The following is a 15,195-nucleotide window of genomic DNA, read 5'->3' on the forward strand; positions in this document are numbered from 1 at the left end:
TTCGAGGGTTGCAACATCAGGTAGGTCGAGAAGCACTGCTATAGATGAAAGTATATGTGCTCGTAGAACTTATGGGTTAGTTTAAAAGCACCATGATATGGAAAAATAAAACAGGGACTCCCCTTGCTGTTATGACTACTGCACCCTTGGTCTCTGACTATGCTTCACTCCAGGTGTCTCCTGTGCTTTTCAGAACAATTTTTAGGTCACTGTCCTCATTTTGTCTCCTGCAGAGTTTATTCTATTATAACTTCACCTGTCTGTTAGACGCAACTGTAGATGTTTCAAATTCAATAGGAAGCACATTTAAAATCCTTCCCATGTATTTCATAAGTACCAATGTGTTAGAGATAGTGGCAAGACAGATATATAAGTAAGCTCAAATGCTCAATTTTAAACAAAAATAATTGACACTGGTTATGTAAAACACTTTAGGAGATAAAGTACATATGTTCTGCTTAAGGGAAAGGTTGAGTGTTATCTAGGATCCAACAACATGGTTGCCTAAGTGTGCACAGCAATTCTTTCAGCATGTTTCTAAATTTAGTAATGCTTGAGTGACTAGGGTAATGTTAATCCATTACAAAACACTTCTCTAAATGTTCATAAGTAGAGTCTTATGTGAAAATTCAGTCCCTCAGCTTTGTGTAACTTAATCTTTCAGTTCTGGATGGTAATAGTCAGTTAAAACAGTACTCACCCATGCATGCTGACTTTGTAGGCCACAACTGTTCAAGTCTAAGAGATGAGAACACTTAAGGATTTTGAAAGTTCCTTAGCACAAAGAAGAGATGAATCACTGGCTCAAAAAAAAAAAAAAAGAGGAGGAGGATTTTAAGCAACATTATCTTTCTTCCATTTATCCGAGACTATAATCTGATTTTCAGTAAGACATTTAAGTTTGAATTCTGATTCTATTACTTAACATTCTTTGATCATGACAATTTCTGTTCCAGAATTTTATCTATAATAATGAGGAATTAACGTTTGTGTCTTAGAATAGATCATATATTGAATAGCAAAATCAATATTCAATAATGGTTTTTATTATAATTATCACAATTATTTATAGTGTTAATATTGTTAAATAATATTTCAAGCATCCTCAGACACATTAGCAGAAATGATCATCTCCAATGAGTGTACAGCAATATAACAAGTCTCTCATAAAATAGTACTATCACTATCATTTCAATATTGTACTTACACAAATATAGAAATACTTGGAGGTCGGGCAGTTGTAGCACACACCTTTAATCCCAGCACTTGGGAGGCAGAGGCAGGTGGATTTCTGAGTTCGAGGCCAGCCTGGTCTACAGAGTGAGTTCCAGGACAGCCAGGACTACACAGAGGAGAAACCCTGTCTCGAGAAACCAAAACAAAAAACAAAAAAAAAAACCTTGGAAATACATTTGGTGATTATAGGTTATATGGTTATATTTTTAAGTATTTATTAGGGTAAAAATATAAGTATTAATGATAATGTTAATGTTATAAAGGGTCCTCCATTGTCTGAACTTTTAGGTCTCACATCATTTCTACAAAAATGTTCCCATTTTTACGTGCAAAATACATAAATTCATTACTGCATGGAAGATACCAGATGACGTTTGATGTTTTATCAGCAACCCTGCTACTATGCTATTTTTATAGCTCTTTGAAGAGAGTGCATATAAGTGTATTTATCTCTGCCAGGCAGTAAACAAAAACATTTACTTTTCACAGAACTATAATTTCAAAATCTGACTGTATTTTCTGTTTAAAAGAGTCAAAATTAAACCATTTCATATTTTGGATATTTAACTCTCACTGTTTGTAGTATATACATGTGTGTGAATATAAGATGTTTGGGGCTTTGGATATTTCTGTCTGCATGTGGTATATGTATACTATTGTACATGTACATACAGAAATACTGGACCATCAGTACTCTTCTGGAAAACATAAATCTCATTCAAATATCTTTCACTATTACTTTTCAACTATTTTTAGGATGTGAGTACAGTCTCAAATTTGGCTAGACTGGCTGGGCAGAAAGCCCCAAGGTCCCTTCAGTCACTGGAAATCCAAACTCAAATCTTCAAGCTGACATGGCCTGCCCTGCACTTTGATCCATCTTCCAAATCTTCCTGTAGATATTTGTTCGAATAAAAAAAAAACCCTACCTTTAAAATATTGTTTTAAAAGTGTAAATGAATAGAGATGAAAAGTTGTGTCAAATATAGTAATAATTATAAAAAATAGATAGATATATTAATCAAAGAAGAAATTTTTAATGTATTGTAAATAGATAAAGTTAAAAATTATACTATGAAATGAAGTACTATATAATGTCATATACAGAAAACAATTAACAAAATGTTGCCTCAGATTGTTAATGCATGATCTACCTTGAAAACTTTTTATACAAATCAATACTTAACACATTTATGAAATGAAATTTATGTGAGTAGAAATAAAAATCGATAGTAAGTTATTATGTCAAGATCACTGACCAAGAAATACATAGATATATTAGATAAGGTCTTCCCTAATGCTCTACATAATTCCAGTAATTGTTTTAAGTGTCTAATTTAAAATTGTTAATGAATAGTATAAATAAAACACATCCTGATCAGAATCAATCTACTACAGTGTATAACTGCCTTTTCTCTTTGTTATCTCCATTTTAAATAATGTGCCATCACTCTAAAGGTGTTCCATGCTGATAGGAACACCTATCACATATATGAAAATACACATATATTTCGTTGTTTTTCAACTCCAAGACCTACCTACCTTCTATAGGAAAAAATAAAAGTGGGAAAGAAGAAAACAATAAATAGATATATCTTAGAATTTACCTTTTTGGTAACCAAATGATATTTATTTGATAACTAATGGGGATCTTTAGTCACTTTGCAATCAACTACTTAATATTTATTTTATACGCTTATTTTATTTTTGAAATTATAACTTATATAATTATAATGACAACACTGTTTTCTTCCTTTTCTTTCACATAACCTTCCCTTATATCACCCCTGCTCTCCTTCAAAGACATGACTTTTAATTGTCATTACACAGATATATGTATTTGTATATACATATATAATCCTAAATTTAATCTATGATGCCTGTATGATGATACCCATATGTGTTTTTTCCTGGGGTGATTGTTTGACACTGGACAACCAATTGTTGGGGTCTCCCCTGACAAAGACCAGCTTTCCTCCTGTCCTAGCTTTCCTTGGTATAGTTCTTCCTGTAGAGTTGAGACCTCATTGGCCTTTCTCCATTCAATTTGGCATGTTCATTGGTATCACCCTTGTACAGCTCCTGTTGGGGCAGTCATGTTGGTAAGACCTTACAGTTATAGTTTTTGCTATTACCAGGAGCCATAATATCACAGAAGACTCACTGACACTCTGTCTCTAGTCTTTCTGTCCCTGTTCTGCAACATTCCTTGAGCCTTAAGTGTGGGAGTGTTTGTAAGTGTGCCCCATGGGACAATACCAAACAGAAGAAAAACACATGAGCTTGAGGAAGAGAGAAGGCACATTTACAGATGTCAGAATCATTCTCAAAATGCTGATATTTACCCAACCTAATCCTATAGATTATAGCATTGAAAGTTGAAAAGATGTCTAGAGAAATTGACAGTACTGCAGTGAGATAAATTAGAGCTTTGGACATATCAAGGATAACAGTAACTTGCTGCATAACATATACTGTACTTATTTGTGAATTCCAAACCATCTGAGTAAGTGTAGCAGGCATGATGCTTCTGACAGAAGTTCATGCATGCAAGGGTCATAAAGAGGCATTTGGAAGCCATTCTCCATATCCTCTATCTGTTACACTCTGGACGTTCTTCTGGAAAGCTTTCTGAGATTTAAAGAAAATGTCATAAATGACTTGCATAGAAATGATCACTAGAGCACATCGTAAATCTCACCATCCTGAGCAGTCATAACTCTCTACACTCATTGCCACTCACTGAAAACAGAATTCTCTAAGTAATGTTAAGTAGCTGTGGATATAATATAAACATAGGATTTTGCAAGACATTTTTAACTTCATCACTTTAATCTTACAACAGTATAGTAAGTTCTCACCTTATAACTATGACTTTCTCTAGGATGAGTTTGTAACAGGGATTACAATAGAAAACATGAGGTCTCTCCTTTGGAGCAGTCCTCAAATCTAAAAACAATGAATCCATGAAATTCTTAGAAAAGTGTATGGAACAAGAAAATATCATCCTGAGTCAGGCAATCCAATCACAAAAGAACACACATGGTATGTACTCACTGATAAGTGGATATTAGCCCAAAAGCTGACAATACCCAAGATACAACTCACAGACCACATGACGCTCTTGAAGAAAAAAACACCAAAGTGTGGGTGTTTCAGTCCTTCTTAGGAATAACAAAACACTCATAGGAGCAAATATGGGGACAAAGTGTGGGACAAAAACTGAAGGAGGGGCCTTCCATAGACTGTTCCACTTGGGTATTCATCTCATGTTCAGTTATCAAAGGCAGACATTGATGTGGATGCCAGGAAGCGTATGCTGACAAGAGCCTGATATAGCTGTCTCCTTAGAGATCTCTCAGAGCCTGACATATACAGAGGTGGATGCTCACAGCTAGCCATTGAACTGATCATGGGGTTCCCAATGGAGGAGTTAGAGAGAAGACTGAAGGAGCTGAAAGGGTTTGCAGCGCCATGGGGAAAGCAACAATACCAATCCACCAGAACTCCCAGGGTCTAAACCACAAGCCTGGGAGCACTTAGGGAGAGACCCATGACTCCAGCTGTATATATAGAGGAGGATGGCTTTGTCAGGCATAGGTCAGTCAGAGAGGAGATCTTTGGTCCAGTGAAGGCTGGATGCCTCAGTGTGGGGGAATTCATTCGAGGCGGAAGAAGTGGAAGTCGGTGGATGAGTGGGGGCACATCCTCATAGAAGCAGAAGGAGGGAGGACATGATGGGGGTTTCTGGGTGAGGGGGAAATGGAGAAAGAGGATGACATCTGAAATGTAAATAGAATATCCAATACAAAAAAGAAACTTAAAAAAGAGTGATTGATATTGTCTATAATTGTCATACCATTTTTGTGCCAATGTGCGCACCTACAAATTGAAGTTTGTAAGTTCACATGTAAGTTAGACTATTGATGTCTATTCTCTTTCAGCTAGCCACCAGATTTTCAAGCCCAGTTCTAGTTAAGTCAGTTTCAGTTTCTTGCAGTCAATATTTGTGGTATCTTCAAGTCAGGGTGAGGGATAGATTTAAGGTTAGGTAGTCTTATTAAGAATGTAATATATATATGAAATTATTAATGGATAAAGTATATTAATAAACAACAGCTAAGATGCAACTACTATATGATTATGCTCTACCACTTCAGCATATGTATCTAAATGAATTCAAAACATCAAATAATATGAGTAAATGCATAATCACATATATTATAACATTATCTGTCATACCCACACAAGAGAGTAATCCTTAGTACCCATCAAGATAATTCAACATGCACACAGGATTGTTAGCCATAAAATAGATAGTATATTTTCTTGCAAGTAGATAAAATTGAGTGTTACAACATTAAGCAAAATATTTAATACCTTGAAAGATAAATATTACATATCTTCTCTTAAATGTAGAATCTAGATAATATTAAAAGGACATTGAAGAGATTGAAGCATTTTTTGAGATATGAATAGTACCAAGGTTAGATTCGGAGAACATAAGAGCAAAAAAGATTGGAAAGTAATATGACGAAGTTATGTTATATGAAGATAAAAAAAATGCCACAATGAAAGTGATTGTTTGTACGACATAAAAATATTTGGGTAGTAATCAGCATAAAATAATGACAGTATTTTTGTAAAAATATGTCTCTTAAAAACACAGAGTGAATTATAGGATGACTTCCTCTTTTAAATATAAGTTTGAAGGGAAAATTATTCTGTGGTTATATTTCAAGATGTTGCCACTGGATACGCTGGTTTAAACATTGCTAAGAAATTTCAGACCTGTGGATCAAATATAACTTGAAAGCATCATTCAATGGTCATATGTGTCTTTCATAATTGAAATATATCTTGTTCAAAATAAAAGAAATTTGTTATTTTTCAATTTCATAAGTGATTAGATATGGCATAAATTTCTGTAATATTAAAAGTATATGGCTACCCAGTTATCACAGAATTTCAAAATGACTGGTTGCATTATGAAAATAATATTCCTCCCAAAATACCTTGATATGCACTTCCAAGTATATTAGGCAAAATTATAAGATGTATCATGATAAGTAATTTATTTGTTAGAAAAAGTCAAAGATCTTCTGAGTAATTGAAATCAATGTTGTTTGCTTAGGAAAGTGTAACTCTTCACTAAGTAATGTAAAAATTGGTTAAACTGTCAATAGGAAAAAGGATATAGCAACTATAATAGAATATCAGTTATATGCAGTGGAATATAAAGGTGAAAAGTCCATAATTACTCATCTGTGGTAGGAAATTCAGTGAACAATTATACATCATGTACACAAAAATGAAATTCAAGTTTTAGAAACCCAAATGTCATTCATTCTTATACGTAAGGGAAAAAAAAGAATACTTTCATTTAAATAAATAAATGAGCATAATTTTTGCCCAATGAGTTTGAACATTCTCCACATTTTAAGAGGTTATGAACTGTAAACAGAATTTACAGAGAGCATTCTATATAAGGTGAACCTTGTGAGAAAATACCTGGAATCCAAAAACTGTAAAGTCTACTGTGGCTGAAGTGCTGCATATGGAATACATATATGCATGCATCCATATATGAGAATATAATGCAAAAGAATAATTAACATACACGTCATTTAGGTAGCCTTCAGTATGCAAACTTTTTGTCACAATATACAGAGAAAAGTGGATACTTACACTGCGTGGTGTTTCATGAAGTAATTTCTCAGCCTTCTCTTAGAAATGCTAAAATCATACTCTGTCTTTATAGTCATATAAATTATGCCAGCAACTGAGATTTCCAAGTAAATGCATTTTATTGACAATATTTCCAACATAATAACAACTTGTAACTGTGAAAGCTGGCATGTACCATCCTCAACAGCATGTGGAAGTCAGGGCTTGGCTTCTATTTAGGCCTCGTGCTAATTTGATGAAACGGATATGTCCATGGCAACAGTCCAGCTTCATTTAATCCTTTTTCTCTTTATTTTGTCTACTGGATTTTTCAGATGGTTGCGAAGTAAGTACCAATATCCAGAATTTAAGACTATGTTGTATAAGAGAAGGATGGGAAAATATGTATTAATTTTATTTTGTTTATTATGAGTTTTGTTTTTGTTGTTGTTGTTTGTTTGTTTGTTTGTTAAGTGAAACCATTTGCTCTCAGTGAAACTCAACCAGGAGGAATAGCCTTAAGTCAAGCCATATAAAAAATGTTAAATGATGTCAGTGAAATTACAGGTTTATTGACAAAAGAAGACAGAGAAACTCTCACTACATTAAGACTGAACTAGAAGACTGAAGAAGAAAGGAAAGACATACAATTAAAATACTAAAATAATAAAATATTTAAAATCAGAAATGTATCAATTCTTACTCATACCTTCCAAATATCTGAGTATGAAAAGCCCAGAAAGCCTCAATCATAGACAAAGAACTACAGGCACCTAAGAAATACTGAGAATGATAGAAATAGTCTTCTGCAGAGAACATAAAACTTGCTTACCCAATACAACCTAGTTATCCCTGGAAATATATGTGTTAAAGTAATGATAGATAGATAGATAGATAGATAGATAGATAGATAGATAGATAGATAGATAGATAGATAGGCAACAGATCAAAAGAATATATTTTTTTTCTAAAAAAAAGACAAAAGTCTCATGATTTTTTTTTTAATTAAAACAATTATTTTGAAAAGGAAAAGGAACTGGAAAACACATTTAAACACATTTAAGCTACAACACTAATCAGAATCCCCACTTACCAGAAAAAAATTTACAAAGTGTGGAATCGAAGGTTAAAGTTAGGATAAGCTGATTCTAAAGTCCTGTCTGAGGTGATTGCGAATCATTTCATGTGTGCTACCTATCTTCTCAGCTTCTTTATTACTGCTACTCTTCCCAATGTTAAGTGTTTCAATCACCCCAAATTATTATACATATAGTTTGTTTGGCTTTATCAAAGGATTTCCTAATTTCGTAAAATGACAAGAAAATTCTATACATAGGTATGAATGAATTGAACACTTTTGATGGGGTGGGGGGTTCATGGAGGGGAGACTGGAATGTAAAATAACATTTGAAATGTAAACAAATAAAATGATTAATAAATTTAAAATATATATTTAAAACAAAAAAGAATTGAGCACTTTAAAATGGCCTTACAAAAGAATTGGTACAAACTAGTTCCATTTCTCAAAAGGCTTTTGTGTACAAAACAAACATCACGACATCTTCTATTTTGCTTATTTTAGTGCTCACAGAATTCTTTAATTCATGGGTTCTAATACTCAAATGCCATCTCTGACTCTCTAGAAAAAAAGGAATTTACACTCAAATTCTTACTTTCTAGTCTCCTACCAAATGTCTCATGAACCCTGACAACTCTGTTAAACTCTGTCCAAACACCTGTTCTATTTATGTAGCTCCTGAAGTCCCCTTAAGCATTCTTCATCCTTTTTCATTTTCTTCTTTTCTCTTCTAGCAACCTATTTTCAAAAGACTGTAAACTTCCTGTTTCTTTTCATTTGTTTGACTTATTGTTGATGACCACTCTATTCTAGAGTCTTTTTGTGTATGCCTTTTAGATCAAGAATTTTGTTTGCAGTGTTTAATTACTGGGATTTTAGGATTAAAGAAAGTGTTGACTCATGTGAGTGTGTGTGTGTGTATGTGTGTGTGTGTGTTTCAGTGATGTTCAATGGATTTCTTTGAGGAAGGTTCTTTGCCTTCTTTGAGAGTTAAAATATACTGGCTGGTGCTGTATGGTTACTTTTTAAAATATTACATTAGGTGTCAGCAGAAATCTTGAGTCAGGAAATCTTGACACCTTATTGGTATGTTATTGATTGTACATTAAAAAGTTAAGGTATTTATTCCATTTAGTGTCATCTGACTTTGACAGTGTGAAGCTCCTCTGCTGGAGGACACGTGTTCCTAGCAGACAGCTGGTTTGCTTTCATTCCCATTCACTACTGCAAATCCAGGATTATGTATAGCATAGCAAATCCAGGCTTTTTTTTGGAAAATCGGTATTGGTATTGTGGCGTTGTGTCAAACCACACACCTGAAATCTGCCAGTTATATTGCACAATATGAATCAGGAGAAGCCACCAATGAACCTTTATCTCTCCAGGTTCCTCTTCCAACCATAGACCCATCAAAGCTTCATCTATAGTCGTTAATCCTTTGTGAAGAGAGGATTCTACTTGTATGCTTCATTTATGAGAGTCTGTCCAGGACTCCTATGCAATATTAATATATTTTTTCTTATTTCCTAAGGCAACCAAGGAGATGAAAAGCAGGATAAACATCCCAGTAATCCATCATTCTTATCACATTTGGTTTCATCGTCTATCCACAGATTAGTGAGACAAGTGTAGCATTGAAACAGAACCAAGACTTCTGTTTCTTTAAGTTGCCAGTACTCATGGTCTTGGATTCCTATGTCAACTATAGGAAAAAATGGCTGTAACAAAAATCCATCTGAGTGTATATCATTCTGGAACAGGAATAAATCCATAGAATCTGCCCATGGTTGCTGGACTCAAAGAGGTAACTAGTAAACTCTTTTGTTATTGAGTTTCACCAATGTAATTATCAATTTCTAAGGGTTAGGACTATGCGTACTTCTGTGTCCTGCTTTCCAGTAAAAATTGTGTGTGTGTGTGTGTGTGTGTGTGTGTGTGTGTATGAGAGAGTCGTCATATAAGAGAACATTGTTCACTGCTGCCTGTGCCCTACCTGGACACCAGCTACCTGACACTATTTGCCATTTGGGATTGGAGGTGAAGTAAGTCAACAATACAGACTCCAGGGGCAGGAGCAGGTGAGAACACTTATTCAAACGCTTGCTTCAAGCTCCTTTAATACCTTCCACCTGTGCCCCATTGGTCCCACGAAAGCATCTCTTCTAAAAAGCAATTCCTTATTGGCTGACATTATCTGCATCAGCAATCCTTGGTCTCTCAGGCAGTCCTCAATTAGGTCCTCCTGCAGGAGATGCCTTTGAAGCTGTGTAGCCCATAGAGTTTATGCAGAGGCGGCTGCACCATTTGTTCTACAGTTCTCCTTTTTAAATATTATTCAGTAGATTCAACAGTAAGTCCTAAGAAAGAACTGTCATATTTATTCTTGGCAGTAACATTTTCTTAATAATTTAAAGTTGTTATTGAATTCTCTGTCAATTTTGCAGCAAATGAATTAAACCATTAAATGTCTTTGATTGTTGCTCTAAACCTAAAGATTCTCATATTTCAGGAAATATTATTCCAGACTACTAGAGAAATAATGTTACATATTGTTTTTTCCTAGTTTCTAAACTCCTTTTTTTTTCTCAAATCATAATTAATTCACACAGGGGTTATAAACACAGAAAGGCAGAATGTGGCGAAGGGAATGGCACTGGAATGTGGGTGTTCAGGGGGAATACAGATACCTTCAGAACCAGGTATCAGCTAGGTGAAGGTTCTGGGGACAATTCACTATGACTCTGCCTATGACTCGCTTGTCCTTATCTAAGTTGGTATTGTCTGCCAAGGCTACCTATTTACAAGGTCTATGACTACTCAGGCTGGTAAATTTCCACAAAACCTGCCTGTTTACATTAGCTTATAGCCATCTGTTTCAATGTTTTTCCACTGAGACCCAAGACTTGCTGTTAGTACACATGTATGACAGGCCTATTGCTGATTTTAGGCCTATGGCTGATTTTAGGCCTACAGTGTGTAAGCAGGGCTGCCCCTGACTTCTCCTCCCTTCTCTAAGTATAGAAGGGCTGTGGCAATTCTAAACTTGCGAAGGCGGGAATAGAGGCCTGACCTCCAGTATTTGAAGGGGACCTTGTAATGGCTCCAGTCCCCCTGTCGTTGTCCAGTGAGGCATGAGGGCCATACCCATCCCGATGTCTTTTTCCTGGAGAAGGGATACTTTTGACATCAACCCCTATGCAGTCAGGCTTGTCCCTCAGGGAACCCAGATAGATATTTTTATCTTTTATTTATATTCCCTTGGGGTGCTTAGCCTCGCAGCCTAAGCAAGAATTCAGATCGCCTGTCACAGGGGGTTCTGGGTGGCCACTCTCTGCTTGGTCTAGGGGCAAAAGTCCCCCCTTTCAGGTTGGGTGGAGATGGGTTTTGGAAACGCCCTGTATAAAGTAACAACCTCATCTTGAGTCTCGTGGTCCTCCATAGCTAACTTATGATAATATATCTGAGTAGGTTTTGCTACCAAATTACTTAAATGTTGTATAACAGAGTTAGTCCGCTTATTTGAGGGTCAGGAACCAGCAGAAAAAAGCAAAAAGAACCCAAATAATGGTCCCAAGATGGAAGGAAATAGGGTTGACAACCTTGGAGAGGCTGCAAACCAATTCTTGTACCAGCATTCATCTGTCTCTTTCTCTCTCTGATTTTTCTTAGGGCCTTCATTACCTATTTCATGCTCTCTTTAACCCTCCTTGTCTTGTCTATGTAAAGGCAACCTTCTTCTTTGAGGGTTGTACACAGTCAAGAGCTATATACAGCCTTTTCTATTGTACTAGAGTAAATCAAGTACAATAAGGATCTTTGCGATTTTAGGAGGTCTCTTCAGACTGCCAAACGAGGGATTTCTTCAGATTAGTGATGTCCATCTCTAGCTGTTTGATGTTCTTGTCAGTGGCCCTTCAAAGGTCTGAGTAGTATAAGTTCGGAGGCCAGCATCTGGATTAGAACTTTTAACAGCAGACATCATGGGTGATTCATTTTTACCTGGAAAGGAAAAAGAAGGGGATTCTCAGGGAGATTTCTCTTCCCTGGATGTAAATTGTTTTTCATCGTATGTATGGTTGGGCCTGGCTTTGTGGGAGTATCTATTTTTTCCATTAATCTTTTTGCTAGCCAGTTAGCTGTGCCTGCTGTGGTATCAGACAGGCATATCAGTCCTCAGCCCAATAAGGGAACTGGGTCTGGGCCATTCTCTTTAAGGGTAAGAGGGTCCTTCCCCATATCTGTGGCAAAGTTTTGTTGGTCTTGGTGGTGCCAGAGGCAGTCAGCAGCAGATTTGCCATGAGCTTTCAGCTTTAGAGAGATAAAAGTGAACAAGGCATGACAGAGTGTATTTAAGGGGGACTCCTTCTGAGGGGATACCATTCCCCCTCTTTTGTTTTTAAAGCTGATTTTTCAGAGTTCTTGTAAAATCAGGGCAGAAGCACCAACAGTCGCTCCTTCCACACTCAGAGAGTCATGAAGACCCTATTTAAGGATATATAAATCTATATTAATAATCTTTTGTCAAATGACTGTTATAACACCCCTGACAACTAATCAGACTATATAATATATTGATTAGTAGTAACTTCTTCTACTTTTTGTGAGATTACCTCTCTTTAGTCAATTAATTGTTGAGGAAAATTAGAGTTTACCTCTCTCTTGAGAATATTCAACAAAGACTTAAATTCTTTTGTGGAGAACTTAAAATAGGATCTTAGCCAATTAGCAACGCCTAGAAACTTTTGAAATTAATTTAAAATAAGTAAACTCTCTCCCTCTCTTTTTTTTAGACCCTTTATCTGTGTGGTTTTTTTATCGGATATTATACGTATTTACCTTTCAATGTTATCTCCTCTCCCATTCTCCCCCAAAAACCCTTATCCCATACCCCCTCCTCCTAATTTTTGTGAGGGTGTGCTCCAAACATCCTCCCAGTCCCATCTCCCTGTTCTCGAATTCCCGCACAGTAGGGGATCCAAACTTTCAGGGACCATGGCCCTCGACTTTCACTGAAGTCTAACAAGGTCACCCTCAATTCCCTATACAGGTGCATGAGTCCCTCCCTTTGTGCTCTCTGGCTGGCAGTTTAGACTTTGGGAGCTCTGGTTGAAACTTTTGATACTCCTTCTACAAAGGACCAAAGCATCCATACTTTGATCTTCCTTCTTCTATGTGAGTTTTATGTGGTCTATATGTAGTTTCTTAGAAATTGTGAGCTTTTGGGCTAATATCCACTTATCAGTGAGTGCATACCATGTATGTTTTTTTGAGATTGTGTCACCTCACACAAGATATTTTCCAGCTCCATCCATTTGCTTAGGAATTTCGTGAACTCATTGTTTTTAATACCTGAGTAATACTCCATTGTATAAATGTACCACATTTTCTGCATCCATTCTTCTGTTGAAGGGCATCTGGGTTCTTTCCAACTTCTGGCTATTATAAATAAGGCTGCTATGAACATGGAGGAGCACGTGTCCCTGTTGTATGTTGAAACGTCTTTTGGGTATATGCCCAGGAGTGGTATAGCTGGGTCCTCAGGTAACACTATGTTCAATTTTCTGAGATACCACCAGAATACCTTCCATAGTGGTTGAAGTTTACAATCCCACCAACAGTGGAGGAGTGTTCCTCTTTCTCCATATCCTTGCCAACATGTGCTGTCACCTGTGTTTTTGATCTTAGTCATTCTGACTGGTGTGAGGTGGAATCTCAGTGTTGTTTTCATTTGCATTTCCCTGATGACTAGGGATGCTGAACACTTCTTTAGGTGCTTCTCAACCATTCAAGCTTCCTCAGTTGAGAATTCTTTGTTCAGCTCTGTGCTCCATCTTTTAATAGGGTTCTTTGATTGTCTAGAGTCTAATTTCTTCAGTTCTTTTTATACCTTGGATATTAGCCCTTTATCAGATGTAGGGTTGGTGAAGATCTTTTCCCAATCTGTTGGTTGCCGCTCTGTCCTATTGACTGTGTCCTTTGCTTTACAGAAGCTTTGCAGCTTTATGAAGTCCCTTTTGTCAATTCTTGGTCTTAGAGCACAGGCCATTGGTGTTCTGTTCAGGAATTTTTTTTTCCTATGCTTATGTGTTCCAGGCTTTTCCCCAGTTTCTCTTCTATTAGTTTCAGTGTGGCTGGTTTTAGGTGGAGGTCCTTAATCCACTTGGAATTGAGCTTTGTACAAGGAGATAAGTATGGATCAATTTGCATTTTTCTACTTGATGACCACCAGTTGGACCAGCACCATTTGTTGAAAATGTTATCTTTTTTCCACTCAATGGTTTTAGCCCCTTTGTCAAAGATCAAATGACCATAGGTATGGGGGTTCATTTCTGGGTCTTCTATTCTATTCCATTGATCCTCCTGCCTGTCTCTGTTCCAACACCATGCAGTTTTTATCAGTATTGCTTTGTAGTACAGCTTGAAGTTGGGGATGGTGATTCCTCCAGAAGTTCTTTTATTGCTGAGAGTAGTTTTCGCAATCCTGGTTTTTTTGTTATTCCAAATGAATTTTAAGATTGCTCTTTCTATCTCTGTGAAGAATTGAGTGGGAATTTTGATGGAGATTGCATTAAATCTGTAGATGGCTTTTGGCAAAATAGCCATTTTTACTATATTAATCCTTCCAATCCATGAGCATGGGAGATTTTTCCATCTTCTGAGATCTGCTTTGATTTCTTTCTTCAGGGGCATGAAGTTCTTGTCATACAGGTCTTTCACTTGCCTGGTTAGGTTCACACCAAGGTATTTTATATTATCTGTGACTATTGTGAAGGGTGTCATTTCCATAATTTCTTTCTCAGCCAGTTTATCTTTTGAGTAGAGGAAGGCTAATGATTTGCTTGAGTTAATTTTATATCCAGCCACTTTGCTAAAGTTGTTTATCAGGTTTAGGAGTTCTCTGGTGAAAGTTTCGGGTACACTTAAGTATATTATCATATCATCTGCAAATAGTGATATTTTGACTTCTTCCTTTCCAATTTGTATCCCTTTGACCTCATTGTGTTGCCTAACTGCTCTGGCTAGGACTTCCAATACTATATTAAATAAGTAGGGGGAGAGTGGGCAACCTTGCCTAGTCCCTGATTTTAGTGGGATTGCTTCAAGTTTTTCTCCATTTAGTTTGTTGCTGGCTACTGGTTTGCTGTATGTTGCTATTACTATGTTTAGGTATGGACCTTGAATTCCTGACCTTTCCAAGACTTTTATCATGAAGG

Source organism: Grammomys surdaster, unplaced genomic scaffold, assembly GCF_004785775.1.
Source record: "Grammomys surdaster isolate TR1022 unplaced genomic scaffold, NIH_TR_1.0 126153, whole genome shotgun sequence".
NCBI lineage: Eukaryota > Metazoa > Chordata > Mammalia > Rodentia > Muridae > Grammomys > Grammomys surdaster.